The 21,752-nt window shown below is 38.0% G+C and overlaps 1 long non-coding RNA gene across 1 annotated transcript; it reads right to left on the bottom strand.

Annotated features, from left to right (window-relative positions):
- Window positions 1-15,762: 15,762 nt before the first annotated feature.
- Window positions 15,763-19,193, bottom strand: LOC147558065 (uncharacterized). Its single transcript, XR_015235424.1, has 6 exons — window positions 19,093-19,193; window positions 17,602-17,677; window positions 17,371-17,439; window positions 16,474-16,530; window positions 16,300-16,348; window positions 15,763-16,063 (listed from the first exon to the last, which is right to left on the bottom strand). It is a non-coding gene; the product is annotated as an uncharacterized LOC147558065 (long non-coding RNA).
- Window positions 19,194-21,752: the final 2,559 nt, after the last annotated feature.

Below are 21,752 nucleotides of genomic sequence, written 5' to 3'. Positions count from 1 at the left end.
GGGTATTCCGACCCTTGGAGTGATTAGGGGACTGACCCAATGCCATGCTTGTTTATTTATTCTGCTAAACCACTGGTGTGTGTGGTTTGAATTCTGTTATGAATGATACTTACAATGTTTTCACCGAAATGAAAGAGGGTGTTTACCCGATTTTTCTTAATAAGAAAATACTAATTCCCTGAAAGTGGACACTTGTAAAAGCTTGGCTTTAAACAGGGTTTACCCTACCTTGAGACATGAGAACGCTCTTCTCCTTTGGGTTGATGGGACCTTTAGGAAGGCTCTGTTCTTGTAGCTTTGGGAGCCTATCAGATCATTTAATACTATTATAGGTTCATGCATATGTTTGGATATTCTTCGAATGGTCAATGAGTTACCTTGCGAGGAAGCGTCAGATCTGGCCGGAGATAGGACGCGCCTCAAGATGAGATAATTGTATCGCCGTGGGTATATGGCTCTGCTACACGACGATGCTCTTATAGTCGTCTGGGTAAGTCATGACATATTCTAAGCGTATCATTATTTGGGTGAGATTTACTATTCGATGCGTATTGAGATCACAAGGCAGCCCGATGGACGATGATGACGAAGGGAGAGTTACGGAAGCTCTTACCGGGGTATTACGTGGATCCATGTGTACACTGCAGTAGTCAAACGTTCGATAAGGCGCCGCCTGCCTACGCACTAACAAAGGCCGAACGGTTCTTCCTAGCCGAATAGTAGGTGACCCCGGCTGAGGGCGTATTCAGTCGTGATCTTGGTAAGCTAGAAGAATTATCTTGCTATTTTGCTTTGCTTCGTGTGCATATTGATATCTCTGTATATATGTAACACTTATAACTATTGATATATTAATATGTTGATTTGTGTGGTGCGGGTAGGATGTCTAGGTATCCTACTGAGCTGACCTTCGAGTTATCTCATTCTTATTTGTTGTTGTTCAGTTGCAGGTATTGGTGACCCGGAGTGACATAGTTTACTTCGACGGTTCACATTATCTAAGATTGTAATTTCTATTATATTTTCAACATAATCACATCGTTAATATTATATATGTATCATCTAGAATAGTTAGGATCGTTCTCTCACTTGTTTGCGATTGTACACATGTAAATAGTATGCACATTATCACTTTTTATTTGATTCTATTGTTATTTAGAAGTTTGTGAGATATGTATGAATGTTTGACAGGTTTTTCAGGTTTGATATGTTCAATTTATAGAGGAGACTCTGTCCAAATTCAGTCTTTTCTGTGAACTATTTATAAACATGAATTCAAGTTGTTTTTCTCTTTATGAAAACTATTTTGGGTTACATATTTTCCGAGCATATTTTCAAAAGGTTTAAACTATATTTGATTTTCCGCTGTGTTTGTTCTTGATTTGTAACCCGTAATGAGAGTTTTGGCTTGGGTTTATATTTGAAACTGGTTTGAGTTAGTATTAGACCGAGTTTCTTTTATAAACTGCCGGGCAAACCGTGATTCGGAACACGGGGCGTCACACATCAATATTTAAATTGGCTATCGTATTAGCCCTATATTTCTTACATTTCGATATTTTATTTTGAAATCAGTTTATTTAGCTTTTCTTTCTTTGTAAATTCAACGTTGACTCCCGTTAACTTTGTTATAGTCATTCTTCTCCATATATATACTAGGGTATAGTCCGTGTCCTATGGGCACGAATTTTCTATAATTATGTTATGAGAGAGTAATAAAAATACAATAAAAATGGTAAAGAATTTTAAAGGCCAGCGCTTTGGGGAAAGCAAAATAGTTTCCGGGGTGTGAAGACTTAGTAAAAAGTTGGTCAATTTTGTTTGACAATTTTATTTTGTAAGTTGTTAGAGGAAAATAAAAATAAAAAAAAACTCTCCACCTTACCTCTCTCTCTCTCTCTCCACCTCATCTTCTCTCTCCCAACCACTCTCTCTCTCTCTCTTCTCCGACAGGTCGCCGGCCAAAATTTTTTTCGACCGGCGACCTGAAGGAGTTGAAGGAGATGTCCTTCGACCAAGGTGACAATGCGAACAATTTTTCGGATAGGACAATTGATGTGGAAGATCATCAAGTCCGATTGATTTAGGGATCGTAGAGTTGTAGCTAGAGACCAACTACGATCGTCGAATTACGAAGTAATTCGCGGCTAACTTCGATCGGATCCTACAACGGGTTACACATAAGAGTGACAAATTGATCTAGGATATGACTAGTGGGAGTGAGATATAATCATGGGAGTGTCCCATAAACATATCTCATAGGCCTAAAAAGGAATTAGGCAAAGATAGTACAAAAAGGCCAAAAACAGGGTTTTTGGGCCTAGACCGGTTCAGGTACTTCTAGGACTCGGATTGGGCTGAATTTTGGAGGGTTAGTTGCTGATATAATAAACATTATATCTGCCAATTTTCGTGGTGTTTGGGCGCCTCCTCCTTAGGGAATTGAGAAAATACCAATAGTTGCTATTTTCGACTATTTCCCTAAATCTTATTCTAAAGGGTGTTTTAGGAAACCTAAAAGGAGGTGGATTCTTATTAGGGTTCTATATAAACACTCTTAGGACAGAGAATAAGGTGTGGAATTTCTCTCTAAGCTTTCTTACTCTACCACATCAAGTAGAGAGGAGAAACTGAGCTAATTCCCATTAACTATCTATCTAGTCAAGAAGAAAGGAGTTCTTCTTTTCCAACCACCATTGGTGTGCTAGCTATACAACAAGGTGGGAGATCAAATTGTTTGCTCGTGTCCCAAGTAGAGGAGCTACACTTGAAGCTCTTGGTCTTCTCATAAGCAATTGGAAAGGTTCGAGGGAAAACTAGCGAACAAGGTATTTATCTTTCTAGTTTTAATTAATGATTATCATAGGTTTATGCATGTGATCCTGGGAATACTAGTGTAGACATTAGATGTCTTAATTCCGCTATAAACACTAGTAGAAGGGTGTAAAACCCAACAGTGGTATCAGAGCCTCTTGCAATTAGCCTATCTTATCTAAGTTTTGGACCAATTCCATGCTTTTCTAGATAGATTATTGTGTTTAAAAGTGTTTAAAACACAAAATTTTTGATTAATTTTGAATAAGATTTAAGTATTTGTCAAAAGATTTCAAAATTTGTTCTTGAAAAGAATTTCAAAACCTAAAATTTTGATCCAAATTGGTTTGATTAAAAGAGTTGTTTTTAAGTTTTTTGGAAACTTGTGAAAACAAAATTTGGAAATTTAGAATAGTTCTAAAAAGAATTTGAAATATTTTAGAAGTGTTTCAAATTTTGGGAAAAGCAATTTAAAATTGCAACACAAAAAAAAAGGGAACTATTGAGTTTTTTAGAAACTCAATAGGTCCGGCCAGGAAGCTTTCTGGCCGGACCAGTAGCCTGGAGGACGCGTCTGGTAGACGCGTCCAAGATTACTGTTGGATGCGTCTGAGGACGCGTCCAGCTGCTCCAGGTCGAGTCTTCCAGACGCGACCAGTAGCTTAACCAGGACGCGTCTTCCAGACGCGTCCAATAGCTACTACCAGACGCGTCTTGGAGACGCGTCTGGGGTCCTGGGTGTCTCGGACTAAGTCCGAGACACCTAGTGCTGGTCCGGTCCAGCACCAGATGCGTCTAGGACGCGTCTGGTGCTTGGACTAGCGTCCTGGCTCCGGCCAGGACGAGATCAGGCCTATTGGCCTCGGCTCGGACATGCCGGCCCTATGGGCCGTGCCATATCCGGACCTTGTCCAAGCCCTTTTGTGGGCTGGGGCCGAGACTTGTCTAGGACTTGTCCCGGGTCTTTTCAAGGCTTTTCGGACCACGAAAAGGGACCACTATTCGAGTGGGAGTTTTATCCAAATTTTCTCCCAAAATTCCAATCCAAATATTTCCGAAATTAACCCGGGCCATTCAAGGCCCAAACGGAATTTCTCTTTAAAATCAAATTTTAAAATCAAACCAAGACACACCATTAGTCTAATCTTTTGATGTAGACTTAAGGTGCGTACATGACATACGGATGTCGACAAAAGTATCTCCCGGATATACATGCATATATAATTGATAGCCTTGAAATATATTATATGATTGCATGTGATGTGAATGCGGAAACTAGTATGGCCATAGAATTTATTTCTTATTCTTGTTTTGAGCACGGATGGGTGCATGTTTTGTAATAATTTTAATTTCAAGTTTACACGATCTGCGAATCGTTTGAGTCTTGTAATTAGAGTTTAGGGTTTATGAGTCCATTGATGAAACTCAAGGAAGAAATTCAAAGGCGAGTGGGAGAAATCAATGGAGGTTCAAAGACGGAGATCTAGACGAACTAAAAAAAAAGGCGAAACAAGAAGCAAACCAAAGGAGATTAGATCTTCTAGGTTAGGGGCCATACTAGGATCCATATGTGCTTGATTTACTTTCTCGCGCGCATTTACTTACTTATTTACGCTTTATGTCGTGGATGTTAGTTAGGCTAATTAGTTCACTAAAACGAACGCCAGACTAGCGTAAAAGTCCCTAAAAGTAATTTTGAGTACAATGCCTATCCAAATTAAGACACTCCTTGCGCCCTTGTTCGAGGAAGGTGGGTCGGCATTCGCAGAGTACCTCCTCTACCTTGGGACATTGCGGGTAGGCCTATAGAAGAGGCCTACATGTCTAAATGGTTCTACTCAACGAGATCAGCAAGAGAGTCTTGGATACTCGAGGCAAAAGGATGGATTTTACACTAAACATGTAATCCATCAACCGAGAATCATATGGTATGATCAGTGAAAGTATTCACTCACCTAAATCAATGGGAATTAAGGGCAGGGCCCTAGTCCGGTTAATCCTTGAGAGATGGGATCTCGGAATCGCATTATTCATCTAGGGACACGTTTTATCTTGAATAATGTGGCAAAAACTTAGGACTTTTTGCAAAAATTATCGAATGTAATACTTAGCAAAATCCTTTTTCTGTTTCATGTAGTTTTACTATGGCAAAAATCAATCTTTTCAACCTATGTTCAATCCTTGATGAGGACAAATTGAACATGGATAACTTCCTTGATTGGGAAAAGAGATTGAGAAGTGTTCTCAAATCTACAAACAAAGAAAGCGTACTGGATACCCCTATTCCAAGAATAACTGCGAACTCAAAGATTGAGGAACAAAAGCAGGCCAAAAGTATCCGGATGAAATCAATTTCAGTAACTTGCCTTATGTTGGCAACCATGGAGCCTAATCTTCAAAAGAGATTCAGGAAAATGGATGCGCACACAATCATCCGTCGATTAAGGGACATGTCCCGAAACAAATCACGGTTGAGGAAGTACGGAACTTCTAAGGCAATCCGGAGAGGCATTGGAATGTCTGAATCAAAGAAAGAACTTCAACTGATTCAGAAGAACAAAATGAAAAAGGAAGGAACTCACGATTCCGACCAAGGTATCTATGTTATCGAAGTTAACTTAGCAAATACATTTGATTCTCAATCCTGGGTATTCGATACCGGATGTGGTGCTCATATCATTTATGATGTGCAGGGCCTTAAGGGAATCAAGTATTTATCTAGAAGGGAGCTTGTCCTACGAGTAGCAAATAGAGCAACGGTTGCTGCGAAAGCTGTAGGAACTTTCAGTCTACCTTTGGAAACTGGTCTAGTTTTAGAACTTCATAATTGCTATTATGTACCCTCTATTTCTAGAAACATTATCTCAGTCTCAGAATTAGACAAAGAGGGATATCACCTATTAATAAAAAACCAGCGTTGTTCTTTATACAAAGGTGAAATGTTTTATACCAGTGCTGAGCTATACAACGGTCTCTATATTACGAATATTGAGAACGAAGTCTTCAACATAGAAACCAATAGGCTACGGTCAGATGATTCAAATCCAAGTTACCTTTGGCATTGTCGTTTGGGTCACATTAACATGACACGCATGAAGAAGCTCCATGAACATGGACTTCTAGGTTCGTATAATTTAGAATCATATGACACATGCGAATCATGTTTAATGGGTAAAATGACGAGGTCTTCTTTTAAAGGAAAAGGAGACCGAGCCAAAGAACCCTTGGAACTCATACATACGGATGTATGCGGACCAATGAGTACTCCGGCGAGAGGTAACTATGGCTACTTCATCACATTCACGGATGACTTCACTCGTTATGGTTACATATACTTGATGAGGCATAAGTCCGAATCGTTTGACATGTTCAAACAATTTCAGAACGAAGTAGAGAATCAACTTGGCAAGAAAATAAAAGCCATTCGATCCGATCGAGGTGGTGAATATTTGAGTCAAGAATTTGACGATCATCTTAGGAGTTGTAGTATAGTATCTCAACTCACTCCGCCAGGAACACCCCAGATGAATGGTGTTTCTGAAAGGAGAAATCGCACCTTGTTAGACATGGTTCGATCTATGATGAGCTTAGCAAATCTTCCAAACACGTTCTGGGGGTATGCTCTAGAAACGGCTGCTTTCACACTTAACCGAGCTCCGTCAAAAGCTGTAGAAAAGACGCCATATGAGTTATGGTTTGGAAAGATTCCAAAGCTGTCTTTTCTCAAAGTCTGGGGATGCGAAGTTTATGTAAAACGCTTACAAGGAGACAAACTCGCACCTAAATCAGACAAATGTCTCTTTGTGGGCTATCCAAAAGAGACAAGGGGTTACTACTTCTACCACGAATCTGAGAACAAAGTGTTTGTTGCTCGAGATGGTGTCTTCCTTGAAAAGGAATTCCTTTCCAAACAGACAAGTGGGAGAAATGTAGATATCGATGAAATTCGATATGAGCAACAAATAAACACAGATATAGAAATATCAAGAGGTTTAGCGGCTCCTATCTATACACAAAGTATGGAAGAGGAAAATGAGGTCGAGAGAGTACCTCCCGCTCAAGTCGAATCAAATTCGCAGGAGACATCTCAACTAGTTGAGAACACTCCAAAAGTTGCTCAGGCCCCTCGTAGATCACAAAGGCTCCAGGAATTATCTCAGAAAACAGATATCCTACTGTTAGAAGATAATGAGCCGAGTACCTACAACCAAGCTATGACGAGCCCCGACTCCGAAAAATGGCTAAAAGCCATGAGATCGGAAATGGATTCCATGTCAAAAAATCAAGTATGGAACTTGATCGATTTGCCCGATGGAGCAAAACCAATCGGATGCAAATGGGTTTTCAAAGTAAAAACTGACAAGGATGGAAACGTTAGCGTTTTCAAAGCTAGACTCGTGGCAAAAGGATACAAACAGATTCATGGCATAGACTATGATGAAACCTTTTCACCTGTCGCAATGCTTAAATCCATTCGGATCATTCTAGCAATTGCAGCTCATTATGATTATGAGATTTGGCAAATGGATGTCAAAACCGCCTTCCTGAACGGACACTTGGAAGAGGATGTGTACATGACACAACCCGAAGGTTTTGTAAATTCCAAAAATGCTGGAAAAGTTTGCAAGCTTAAGAAATCCATTTATGGACTCAAGCAAGCAAGCCGGAGTTGGAATCTTCGATTCGACGAGAAAATCAAAGAATTTGGATTTCTCAAGAATGCAGAAGAATCTTGTGTTTACAAGAAGGTTAGTGGGAGCGACCTAGTTTTCTTAGTCCTTTATGTCGATGACATATTAATCATAGGAAACAATATTCCGATGTTGGAATCAGTTAAAGACTGGCTTCGGAAATGCTTCTCTATGAAGGACTTAGGGGAAGCAGAATACATATTGGGAATCAAGATCTATAGAGATAGATCAAGGAGGATGATCGGACTTAGTCAAGAAACTTATATAGATAAGATTCTTCAACGGTTCGAGATGACAAACTCCAAAAGAGGATTCCTTCCCATGTCACATGGTATGGTGCTTAGCAAAGATCAGTGTCCTAAGAGTCCTGATGAGCTAGCACACATGATGAAAGTACCCTATGCTTCGGCAATAGGATCAATCATGTACGCCATGATCTGCACTCGCCCAGACGTCTCATATGCTTTGAGCATGTGTAGCCGTTACCAATCAAATCCAGGCCAAGCGCACTGGCACGCCGCCAAGAATATCCTAAAGTACCTGAAAAGGACTAAGGATCATTTCCTGGTATATGGCGGGGAAGATACACTAAAAGTTGTAGGCCATGTGGATGCCAGCTTTCAAACGGATAGAGACGACTTCAAATCACAATCTGGGTTCGTCTACTGTCTGAATGGAGGAGCGGTATGTTGGAAAAGTTCCAAGCAGAGCACAGTTGCAGACTCTACCACTGAAGCAGAATACCTAGCGGCCTCGGAAGCTGCAAAGGAAGGAGTCTGGATCAAGAAGTTCATGATAGAACTTGGTGTCGTACCTGGCATGGAAGAGGGCGTGACTCTCTATTGTGACAACAACGGAGCTATAGCCCAAGCCAAGGAACCAAGAGCGCACCAAAAATCCAAACATATCCAAAGGAAGTACCACTTGATTAGAGAAATCATAGAGAGAAAAGATGTGGTAATTTGCAAGGTTCATACGGATGATAACGTTGCAGATCCGTTAACCAAACCGTTACCTCAGCCCAAACATGATTCACACATGAGGGACATTGGTATAAAGCGCATTGGGGAATGGCAACAAATGTAATTTGGATTCATAATAGAGTTTATGTGCCTAATTACTTACATTCGATAAATAAAATAAAAGAAATTTTATTTTGTCCTTAAAATTTGGTTTGGTATTTTAAGAGACAGTCCACACGATAAAGAAAACGCTCCGAGTAGGCTTGTCAGATACGTGATCTGATGAATGAAACCCTACTAAGTGAACTTGGAGTGATTCATTATCAATTCCCTAGTCCAGGTCATTGCATGGACAACAATGACTCACGAAGACTAGTACGGGAGTCGATGGGATAGCGCAGTTTCATGGGCTATAGAAATAGTGTATTCGATTCGACTACGTGAGTGCATAATAGGGATTATACACTGGAATAACCCTCAACGTGAGAAGTTCATCCAAAGAATGATGAAATCGTCAAACTTCTCACAAAGACAAGATTGAAGAGATTCCTCAAAACATGAGTGCTCAGCTCATCTTATGTAAGGAATGTCTGACTTTGGTTCCGTTAAACGCCGCGCCGTAAAAGGAGGTTATAAAGGCGGATACTGGGAAGGACAGGATAGACATGAAGTTGAGTGGGAGCGCAAGAATGGATTATGTCCTACTAACCATGTTAGGGTACAGTGTCCTCGGGCCACTTGACGAGCAACAACTGAAAATGCATGGCCGTGCTCAAATGGATTAAAAGTTAATCATTTGTTTTGACAGTTGTACTCGAGATCAAGAAAGTCTGAATGACGTGACGTATCAGATGGGATACTAAGTGACATGGGAATCGAGCATTGTACTTGTTCTAAGTCCAAGTGGGAGTCTGAAGGAGTTGAAGGAGATGTCCTTCGACCAAGGTGACAATGCGAACAATTTGTCGGATAGGACAATTGATGTGGAAGATCATCAAGTCCGATTGATTTAGGGATCGTAGAGTTGTAGCTAGAGACCAACTACGATCGTCGAATTACGAAGTAATTCGCGGCTAACTTCGATCGGATCCTACAACGGGTTACACATAAGAGTGACAAATTGATCTAGGATATGACTAGTGGGAGTGAGATATAATCATGGGAGTGTCCCATAAACATATCTCATAGGCCTAAAAAGGAATTAGGCAAAGATAGTACAAAAAGGCCAAAAACAGGGTTTTTGGGCCTAGACCGGTTCGGGTACTTATAGGACTCGGATTGGGCTGAATTTTGGAGGGTTAGTTGCTGATATAATAAACATTATATCTGCCAATTTTCGTGGTGTTTGGGCACCTCATCCTTAGGGAATTGAGAAAATACCAATAGTTGCTATTTTCGACTATTTCCCTAAATCTTATTCTAAAGGGTGTTTTAGGAAACCTAAAAGGAGGTGGATTCTTATTAGGGTTCTATATAAACACTCTTAGGGCAGAGAATAAGGTGTGGAATTTCTCTCTAAGCTTTCTTACTCTACCACATCAAGTAGAGAGGAGAAAGTGAGCTAATTCCCATTAACTATCTATCTAGTCAAGAAGAAAGGAGTTCTTCTTTTCCAACCACCATTGGTGTGCTAGCTATACAACAAGGTGGGAGATCAAATTGTTTGCTCGTGTCCCAAGTAGAGGAGCTACACTTGAAGCTCTTGGTCTTCTCATAAGCAATTGGAAAGGTTCGAGGGAAAACTAGCGAACAAGGTATTTATCTTTCTAGTTTTAATTAATGATTATCATAGGTTTATGCATGTGATCCTGGGAATACTAGTGTAGACATTAGATGTCTTAATTCCGCTATAAACACTAGTAGAAGGGTGTAAAACCCAACACGACCATGAAAAAAAAATCCACTTTCTCTCTAGAAACTCCGGCGAAGGGGTTTCCCTTCGACGGAGTTTTTAGAGAGAGAGAGAGTGAAATTTTTTTTTCCATGGTCATCGGCCGGAAAATTTTTCGGCCGGCGACCTGTCGGAGAAGACAGAGAGGTGGAGAGAGATATGTAGTAGTGGCCAACGGGTCGTGTTGGCACGGAAACGGACCGACACAACCCGTTTACAAGGCAACACGACACGACACGGAACATCGCGTGTCGTGTCGTTCTGACCCGTCACGGGTCAAGCGGGTCGTGGCGGGTCTAGAATTTTAAGCTCCCAGACCCGTCAACCACGACAAGTTAGGAACGGAAACACGACACGCCACGGCCCATGGCGTTCCTAACCCGCCACGACACGCGACCCCGTTAGAAACAGGTACTTAATTTACAAAATATTACTGTTGGTTTGTTGAAAGTAGTTGTTAATTGACAAAATTAATAGTTAATAAAATTATTAAGTAATAAAATAAACATAGATTCTAAAGTTTAAACAAAGATCACAACGTTTGACTTAAAAATTATTTAGTGCTTTCTTTTGTTAAGTTTGGCAACAGCTGGGCCATTAACCACAACTCGACACAGAAACGGCTGGGACCGCCACAGAAACGGAACGGCAACGGCTGGGTCGTTGCCATGGGGCGTTTCTGTGCCAAGACCTTGTAGTCTAGACACGACACGGCTCAAAGCCGTGCCGCCACGGCACGGCCCGTTGGCCACCACTAGAGTGAGGTGAGGTGAAGGGTTTTTTTTTTATTTCCCCGGTAAATTTCTAAAATTCTATATATTCCCTTTAAAATTTCACACCCCGAAAAATATTTAACTTTCCCCAAAGCGCTGGCCATTTTAAAATAGAAAATTCTTTCAAAAAGAGAGAAGATGATTGTTTGAAAACTAATTATTTCTACTTTTTTTTTGGTCATGGGTATTTGAACGGATAGAGAGAGATACTTATAGAGATTTATGGGTGAGGAGAGATTTTAGGGAGATGAAGATGTGGGCAGTTTTCAAATAAGAAATGTGCTTGCGGGTAGTTAGAAAATTGAAGAGCTTTCTTTTAGCAGTCATAAATCGTGAGATATAGTGGGTTTTTGTGGTTGGTTATAAAAAAGTGGGAGAGAATTAAGGAACTTCTGATTTAATGGGTTTGAAATTCAATTTTAATCGTGAGATTAGATAATTCTTGATGAATATCGGATGGACGTGAATATCCAAGACATAAATCTACGACTCACCTCAAAAAACACCATTGTGTTATATATAATAGATATATTCTTTTTTCTGATTTTTTTTCTTTCTAAAACCAGTCTAATATCTCTCTCTCTTTTTTTTTTCTTTTAACTTCTTTAAGAACGTAAATTGTGGAGAATTTTTTTGGACGTAAAGGTCCCTCATTCTTTTGAAATAATATATGGGTTATTTAGTGTATAGACCCCAGTTATTTACCTATATTAGGGATTAACCCCCAAAACGATAATGATTTAGGGGTTACCTCCATTCTCTATTTTTCCGTCAAAAGGCCGTTAAGTTGCGAGCTTGCCAGTCACGTGAGCTTCTTTTGATAAATTTGCCCTCTCCATCAGCTTTACTGTTGGGGTCATTCCCTAAATAGTTGTTCTACAGTGGGGTACCTTCACCATTTTAATACTACTTCCTATTTTTTTCATAAGAAAGTTGTGATTTTAGTGAAAACAAAGTTCAACTCTCTTCCAAGTGAGTAACTAGGTCGAGGTTTAACCTAGGTTTTGGAGTTCAGCTATAATGGAGTTCTAGAAAAGAAGGTTTCAGATAAATGCTAGTTAAAATTCAAAAGTTTTTCAATCTTATTCTCTTTTTCTCAAGATCAGACAGTTATTCATGTAATGTAGTTGGTATTTCAATCTGTTCAAGATCATGAGAAAAAGATAGAAAAAGGTTGAAATACCAACTACATTACATGAATAACAGTCTGATCTTGAGAAAAAGATTGAAAAACTTTTGAATGTTTTTCAAAAGAAAAGAACTTTTGCTTAATTGCTCCAAATTCAAGATCAAGTACTAAATTGAAGAACACAAATTTACAGAGAAAACATTAAAATTGAGCATAATGACTCAAACCTAATAATTTTCTCCAATTTTAGCTGGCATTTATCTGAAACCTTCTTTTCTAGAACTCCATTATAGCTGAGCTCCAAAACCCAAGTTAAACCTCGACCTAGTTACTCACTTGGAAGAGAGTTGAACTTTGTTTTCACTAAAATCACAACTTTCTTATGAGAAGATAGGAAGTAGTATTAAAATGGTGAAGGACCCCCACAGTAAAACAACTATTTAGCGAAGGACCCCCAACAGTAAAGTTGATGGAGAGGGCAAATTTGTCAAAGGAAGCTCACGTGACTGGCACGCTCGCAACTTAACGGGCTTTTGACGGAAAAATAAAGAATGGGGGTAACCCCTAAAGCATTATCGTTTTGGGGGTGGATCCCTAATATAGGTAAATAACTGGAGTCGTATTTGAGCGCGTATAGAGCTAATTATTTGTATTGAGACGAAATCTATACAACTCACAGTTGAGCAATAATCGAGTTAGTTAAGAATATAACTATAATATATAAATTACTAGCTTGAATGTCGTACCAAGATTTTTAGATAATTTACAATTGTTAATTATAACTAAAAGTGTTCCCCGGAAGAATTTTTTTTTCTGAGTCCGCCACTTTTAGCATGTGGCTCTACTTAGGTTCATCTTTTTTATAGACTACCCAATTTTGAAAGTTTATATGGTCCTAGAATTTGGTGGCTCAAAGTGAGGCTTTGCTCGCTTTGGGCCAGGATTGTGCCTGACTCAAACCCTTGGTACGCAATTATTAACACGACCAATGTTGATTTTTCAACATAAGACAATGCAAATGATGTATGAGAGCCTCACTCGAGCCAGGATTGTGCCTGACTCAAACCCTTGGTACGCAATTATTAACACGACCAATGTTGATTTTTCAGCATAAGACAATGCAAATGATGTATGATACAATTTACTAGACCCTGGAAGAGGTTGGACTTGAGAATGTATGATACAATCCACAGGACTATTTGAACTTCTTCTGCTTAGGCAATCACAAGGCTTTGGATGGTAGTGAGGCTTCATTTGGCGGAAGTCCTACTGCAGCAAATACTCCTAAAGTATTTCTCAAATCCACCAATACAAAACTACTTTTATCGTTTTTTTTTATTTCGTAAAGTTGGTTTTCCGTAATTTGAATAAATGTGCATCTCGGACGCTACAGGCACTAGTGCGAAAGAGTCGACGCTTCATAATATATGTTCATTCAAAAGGAATGATAGTGGATGATGAGTATCTGATAATCGGGTTTGTAAACATCAATCAACGGTCTATGGAGGGCACTAGAGATACTAAGATAGCAATGGGTGCCTACCAGCCTCAGCATACATGGGCGAAACAACGATCTAGTCCTCATGGACAGGTAAGCTTTAATTGAATGCCAAATATAACCTTGAAGTTTCGAGAGATAACCAGTTTACGGTTATAAGATGCCATTATGGGTGGAGCATATCGGAGTTCTTGAGGATTGCTTTACACAACCAGAGAGCTTAGAATGCGTCAGAAGTGTTAGATCAATGGGGGAATACAATTGGAAACAGTTTGCAGCTGAGGACGTAATAGAGATGAGAGCACATCTTATAAACTACCCAATTGAGGTTGATCGAAAGGGTAAAGTTAGGCCTATTCCCAGGTGTGAAACCTTTTCGTACATGGAAGGTAACATAACTGGAACATTATTCCCCATTCAAGAAAATCTTACTATATGAACCCACACCCATTATCAGAACTAAACTTAGAAAATCTAACTCATCATCAATGCCTTAAAGTGAGTACTGTCGTGAAGTTGCAAAACCTGTCTTTTTGTTCTTCGCGGAGCCGGATGTTGATAATTGACAATCTTTTATTTGTGAAAATAGCAACATAATCTATTGTTTCAGTTGATATTCATAGGAGATCTTTTGTGGGTGAGATGTTGTATTACACAAGTTAATTTAGTTTAAGTTCAGCTCAAGTTTATTGTAAAAATTAGATATCATATTTTGGTTATAAAATGTGTCTGCAAGCATACCGATTTGCACTTGAGAACTTAGCTAGATACCGGGTTTTTGTTTATTTGTGGCAAATTTCGGTTGGTTGTTATGAGCATTGACAGAATTCGTGAATGATACCATAGAGAGATGAAGGGGGTAATATTGCATGACTTTAAAACAATAATTGCACCATTCATGAAAAATGACTCCCAGTTTATTTTCACTTGTTTATTTCGTGAAATTTATCTAGTATAAAAGTTGATTTTTGGTTCTTTATTTCTTATTATTTGCAATCTTCGTATCTACGGTATTATAGAACAACTTTTTATATATATAAAGGTTAGTTCATATACTCCTGCAATAAATTGAACAAGTGGGATTATGAGAGGTTGGAAGAAACTTAATTTAGTTCAATGTGGGACTTATTTTAGGGGATCTATATAACCATTGCTAAAGTGTTGCTAAAGTGTTAAGTAGTTTTAGTTCATGATAGGTTATAAATGAAAATGAATAAATTTTTTCGCGATGGGTAGTCGGTTAATGAATAAAAAGAAGCGCCTCACAATTGTCATAACCAAAGAAGCGCAGCCAAAGAAAACCTTTTGAATGAAGAAGTCATCATTACATATTTCGAGACATCTAAAAAAAAGTAAACAAAAATGATCTAAGGAAAGTATTTCAGGTACTTAATTTACAGTGGCGAGACAAGAAAATTTCTTTTCTGGGAGCACATTTGCATTATAAAAATAATCTGCTAATCATAAGTATAAAAAGCGTTATCTATTTATTCCTAATATTTTAATTTACCGTGTCGAATACCTTCTGGGTCGCCTCAATGGAGAAAGTTAGGTCCAACACAAAAATTTACCATATTTAGATAACGACAATGTTGGAAAAAATTCAATTAATATATTGTTGTTTGAGTTTTTTTTTTTTGACATTGTCGTTTGATCTTAGAAAAGCTTTGAAAATTCCATCTTGCCCTATGCCCAACAGAAATCCAGGGTGAAACTAGGTGTGCTGATGTTGCCTCGTGACCCGGGCATAGCATCTCACGTGGATGGGCAAGGGAAGAGGGGGTTGATATTTTGGACACTACAAAATGGAGACTTTTAACGACGGCTTAAAACCGTCGGTATTGTAAGAAAACCGTCGCAGAAACTATTTAGTGACGGATCAGAATCCGTCGTGGAAGCCACCGTCGGGGATACTTTTCGCGACGGTTGGTAGCGACGGAGTTTTTATCCTCCGCTAAAAGCAATTATTAGCGACGATTTTGTACAGCAAAAAACCGTCGCTGATTTGTTTTGGTTTTCAAAAAAAATTTGTATTTCAAAACAATAAATTTACCACCTGTTTTGGAAGCAATATCTAAAACATTTACAAATCTGTCAAAATACTATAATATAATTCATATATCATACTAGTAGAAACAGTTCTAATCAAAATTTTGTCTTCGTATTATACTAGGTTACTACGCCCTGTCATAGCTCTTCAACCTCCCTTCTAAAATCGTCAATTGGAGTAGTTGTCGTCAATTCTAAAGTGGAAGGAACCAACTGAACTAGACAGTGTTGAGAGCTTGCATAAAACCTCTTGTTCCTGCAGTAAACCAATCAACGAGGAATAACGATTATTGGCTTATTATATAAAGTTTTCTTTCTTTTGGAACATCAAAGACATATAAATCAGAGACACTAATGCAACGGTTGCAAAGTTTGTTGATTAGGATTTCAAGTCGTAAATTTATATTGAAGGAGAACTCGAAGATTCCATAAGAAACTACTCCATCTAAACTTCTTAAGTGAAGGAAAAGCTTTTAATCCCTGATGACTTACCTGTTCTACTTTCTTCAAAATCATGTTAAACAAGTACCATCCTCATCATCTGGATTACCAAAGATCAATATTGAGATAATGAATCGGAATAGTGGTCATCATGTAAATGAAGATATAACAAAAAAATGTAAACCAATTGAATAACGAGATTGATTAAAGAGAATGAATAGGTACCTGTCATATCGTACCTGAAAACCATCATCCATTTATCTGCCATATCACTTATCAACCCTGAACATAGAATAGTCCAATATCAACTACTTAGTCTCTGAGGTATTAAAGAGTTTATAAGATACTAAGATTTTACTACGCAATAACTATTAGTCACATATTCCACCATGATTTATGCTTATGTTCGTGTTCGTGATTTCAGAAGGGCGTTTTAAGATGGTGGATATTCCAATCGTTGTATTATCCGTTTATAGTTTTATAATTTACCACTTCTGCTCTTGAAGTCGGACTTTCTGTTTTTATATCGGAGAAACTTCTCGCAGTAAAGATTCAAATCTAGTAAGAGTTATCCTTGCTGGTTTCGAGCTTCACTGTCAAATCTAGTAAGAGATTCAAATCTGCATAAACAGAATTTGTAATGATTTCTATGTATTATATTCTACTGATTGTTTCTTCTAACTGGAGTTTTTCTTACTGTGGATTAAGAATGTGGTTGCATATTGAATATATTGTTTCTGATGAACCTATCGTGTCTAAATCCTATGTCTGGTTTAAATACGAACATTATGTTACTAGTCACACAATTCATAGGCTAGTGGAGCTAAGACCAAGATGACCGTGCATCGATCTTTCGAAAAAATAAACCTAATATTTTCTTTCTTTATGTGAGAAAAGAACATGTAAATTTATATTCCTATATCTTAGCTTTTCGTTCAGACCCACTTTAAATGATGAAGAGGCTGTTCTGGCACAAAATTAGTCCTTTAAATTCTGAAAATTTAGATGGAGGATTTAACTTAACTACACTGTATTTATATAAGTAGGACTTCTAAGAGCAAGTATATTAGATGGGTTTAAGGAGTAACAAAATCTACAAATCTGAGAGAGAGATGAGTTTACCTATAACCGACAATTTGTTGTTCCATTTCAGTTAAGTGAAGTTGGTGCTTGTGATGAATCTCGAGAGTCCTACAAAGATATTCAATAGTTAAAATGTAAAATTAGCGCAGTAGTTGTTTAATTGTTTCGCCCGGCTTAAGCTACATAATTTGTTTAATTGAGTGAATACAAATTTGCCCATAGTTAATGTAAATTTAGAAAACGAAAACAATTCCCAAGACAAAAGTTAACCTTTTAGAGCTAATAGAGTTCTCAATCTAGCCAACGCAGATGCTCGATTCTTATGTTGTGATCGACCCTCGACTGCCTACAATACAATGCACAATCAAGTTAAGTAAGAAACAAAAAAACCCATACACAAAATCAAAACAAATAAAAGGAAAATGCAAATTATAAGTGAAACATGGAAACTAGTCATAAAAAGGGGAGAAGGGTTTTAGTTGTAGCAGTAAACAAGCATTCATTTGGCCTCCCTCACCTTACCCCAAAAATAATCAGAGAAATGGGTTATTTAAATTCAGGTCATGTTTGGTGTGCAAAAAAAGAGTGGGATCAGGAATTGCAATCCCATAATATGATTCATAATAATCGCAATACCTTACCGGAATTGTATTGTTTGGTAAAGAATTACAAACCCATACTGACATGGAATTACAAACCCAGACTGACATGGGGTTAGGATTCCACACTGACATGGGGTTAGGATTCCCCATTCTTGTGATGAATCTGAGAGAGAGGTGGAAGAACTCGAAACTTAGATCTACCGGCACAAGCGAGATAGAAGCTAGTAACAGCAAAAATCTAAATTACCATCCGAATCAGTCAAGCGAGATAGATCCACGGAATTTCAGTGTACCATGTTTTTCCTGTTAAAAGCAAACCCCTAAATCTAAGCACAATGTAATAAGACTCAACCCTCAAACTTAAGTTAGTTTAGTAGATAAATACATCTGAACCAATATATTTGCATGATATAAAGCCCCTAAATCTATATGATTCAAATAAAATTGGTGGTTCAAAACCAGTTAATGATGATTGATTATTTTGTGTTTGAGAAGAAGGAAGACGATCAAGAGCAACACTAAAAGTCTAAAACAGAGTTTTAATGCGCGACATTGAAGTGGGTGAGAGGAATTTGGGTGAGATCGAATACAAACTTGTCGGAGATAACCGGAAGGTGTTGAAAGAAGAGTTGCAGCTACGTGAGGAGGAGTCGTTTGACCATGATACCGTCGAGTTGCTTCAGCAATGGATTGGTTTAAAATTGTTGCTGCTTCCGGTGTTAGGGTTTGCTGGATAGTACTTAATCCAACTCTCATGGTGGAATATCAGTATCGCTTGTTTATCTATGTAAAGTTATGTCGAAAGAGACACTCGTCTTCATCGTGGGTCAGAGTGCTAAACCATACTACTCGAATTCGAGATTACAATCGATTCTACTCGAATTCAACCACAGACATATCAAAAGGTCACAATCTATACTAATCGAATTCAAGTAAAAATTGCAGCCTTATAAATATTTGGGGAGATAATAAGAGAATAATCTGACTCATAGAACTTAGCTTTTCAATCATTCAAGATTACAATCTATACTACTCGAATTCAAACACAGACATATCAAAAGATCACAGACATGTATATAAATTTAACCTCAGATTCTAGCTAACACAGTCACATTAGAAACAAAGAGGAACGAAGAATCTAGAGTGAGAAACAACAAACCTCGGCATCAGCAGCTTCGTCTAAGCTTTTCTAGGGTTTACACTTCGGTACCTTCATCTCTCTTTCTCGTTCTCTCGGTCGATTTCTCTCTCCCTTCTGTCGAACAGAAAACTAGGGCACAAACGGGAAAGACACCCAAGTTGGTAGATTTTCAGAGTACCCGTAGAATTACTAACTTTCACCGACGGTTTTCAGAAAACCGTCACTAAAAACCGTCGCCAAAAGTCCCTATTTTTGTAGTGGGAAATGGTTCTTAGAACTTCATTTAATCACAAGGAGGGGCTTGCCATCATGAGATATGAAGCCCATTGTTCTCTCTCATCCGAAGTGTGAATCAGTAGGGTTTCATCCATCACACCAATCAGATTTCTTTCTATATATATATATATATATATATATATATATATATATATATATTAATCGATACAGGTTCTCTGGCTCACACTCTCTCTATCTCTATCACTTTTGTGCAAAAAAATTGTCTTAATTTCTACTGTCATACTTTAGTGACTTTGAATGGATGATTTCGGTCAAATTAGTTAAGTCTGTTACTTGGGTCAGGTTGTTGTATTTACTTTGTCAAATTACTGATTTTGTTCAAATTTTACCCTGGATCTTAATGTGAGGATTTTTCCCTAGATCCATTGTTTAAAATTGGTCCGAAATAGTGTCTAGTTAGTTTGAATTAGGCTCAAATTCGAGTCTAAGTTTCCAAAGACATTATTATGGTTAGTATGTAACTTGAATGTCCAAACTCAAGAGGTTCCACATGAAAAATTCTAAACTGGAGTTGAGTGTGGTGTAGCTTTAACTGTTATGGCAGGATAAGTCACCCGGGCAAACCAACCCTCCTCCAAGAAGAATTGTGTTATGCCCCGAATAAAGGTCTAGTGACCCAGGTTCTGCTTCACCCGCTGGTGGTTCCCTGGCCAGGATTGGGAGAATAGGACTTGCCTCAGAGGGAGATGGAATAGAATATTACCGACATAAGACTCAACTTGCTTCTAGAATTTGTTTTTTTTTAAACGAAAAATGATAAAGCGGCCGATCGGGAAGAAGTTCCTTATTCCGGGAAACCTTGAAAAGAAAGAGATATTAGATATATGATATTCGGCTAGTATACTCTACTTGTTCACCTGTGTCGGTTTGGGGTTCGGTCAGTTCACCGGGAAGATCACCCTCCCAATTCGAAGTTTTTTCCTGGAAGTTTAAATACGCGCGAGAGGTAAATGTATCATGGCTCACTAACTATTATAGATTTGTAAATGAGTTTACAAGAGTTTAAATATTTTTGTATTTACCTCATCTCATTATCAATTTGCACTTATTTAGCCGACGAGGTTTACAAAACCCCTGTTATAGTTTTCAGTTATCCAAAAGAACTTGAGTTGTTTTTCATGCGCCTAAATGATGACGGGTAATCTGTTGCCACTACTGATGTAGTTGTACCAATGGTAACGATATTTTTCTCTTATCTCAATATGAATTCCACCTTATCTTAGAATTTTGTCACGGTAGTTGATAAACTAAGTCATTCCTTTATCAACTCATACGGTAGTTGGTAAAACCGAAACTATTTCTCTCTGGTAGGCAATGATACAAAAACTAAATATTGGAAATGTTAAGCAATATTTAACAGCTTTCTTACTCTTGACCACATTAGCTGGTGAGATTTCATTACGGTTAAAAGCCGAAATGTTCTAACGTTACTTACTCCGGCTGCAATACATTCCTTTTGATTGTGTACAGGATTAAAGAACTCAATTTACCAAAGAGACAGTGAAGTGATATTTAGACTACCTCTGAAGGCATGAGACAGTTAAAAACTCTGGTTTCAGTCTTGGGTTCGAGAAACTAGTTTTCTTCTCTAGGTCTTACTGACATTAGAGATATCATCCCTTTTCCCAAAAGTCGTGACTAATGCGGATTACTAAACTATCCCTAACTGATCGAGCAAATTCTGTTGATTGGCGTTTGTCATTGCTACTGGTGGCAAATGAAAATTCATACTATAAGATGTCTGTAAATCTTCATATAAAAACAATTCTTGGTACACGATATTATTGTATTGAGTGATGAATGTAAATCAATAAATGTAACTATGGTACAGACTGAAAGAAAGATTATTTGAATGAATTAAATCAGTTTTTTTTTTTCTTTATGTTATTCTTTATTTGAGGTGAGTTATAGTGAACCCATGGAAATTGCGCCATTCATAATGAAGATTGAGAAATTTCATTCTTCTATAATGATTTCACACTTATATATTTTACACCGTCATTAATATTTTTTAATATATGAGAATGATTTTTGTAGCAGGACTGACTTAGTGTCGTCTGATCGATAAAAAATTACAGTGTATATAACAAAACATAGTCTTGAGATTAAAAAGAACTTCAAATAATGTGAGGTCATATAGTTTATCAACTTCAAAACATGAAAGACAAATTTCAACATGGAAGCCAATGTATTGGACAATACTTGTAGTGAAAATCAATAAGAAAACATTTATTACAACGCTTGATTCCATTGTAGCAAAATCCATTTGAATGTCAAAACACAAACAACTTCTATGGCAACACTTCAATCCATTGCAATGTCAAAACAGATAAGGAGTGCGTACAAAGCCACTTTTAATGTTAAAACACAAACAACTTCCA

This window comes from Eschscholzia californica, unplaced genomic scaffold, assembly GCF_041429995.1.
Source record: "Eschscholzia californica isolate CP2 unplaced genomic scaffold, dmEscCali1.0.p SCAF_2, whole genome shotgun sequence".
Lineage (NCBI taxonomy): Eukaryota > Viridiplantae > Streptophyta > Magnoliopsida > Ranunculales > Papaveraceae > Eschscholzia > Eschscholzia californica.
The sequence above is the reverse complement of the archived record's forward strand: the minus strand, read 5'-3'. Positions and strand labels throughout refer to the sequence as shown.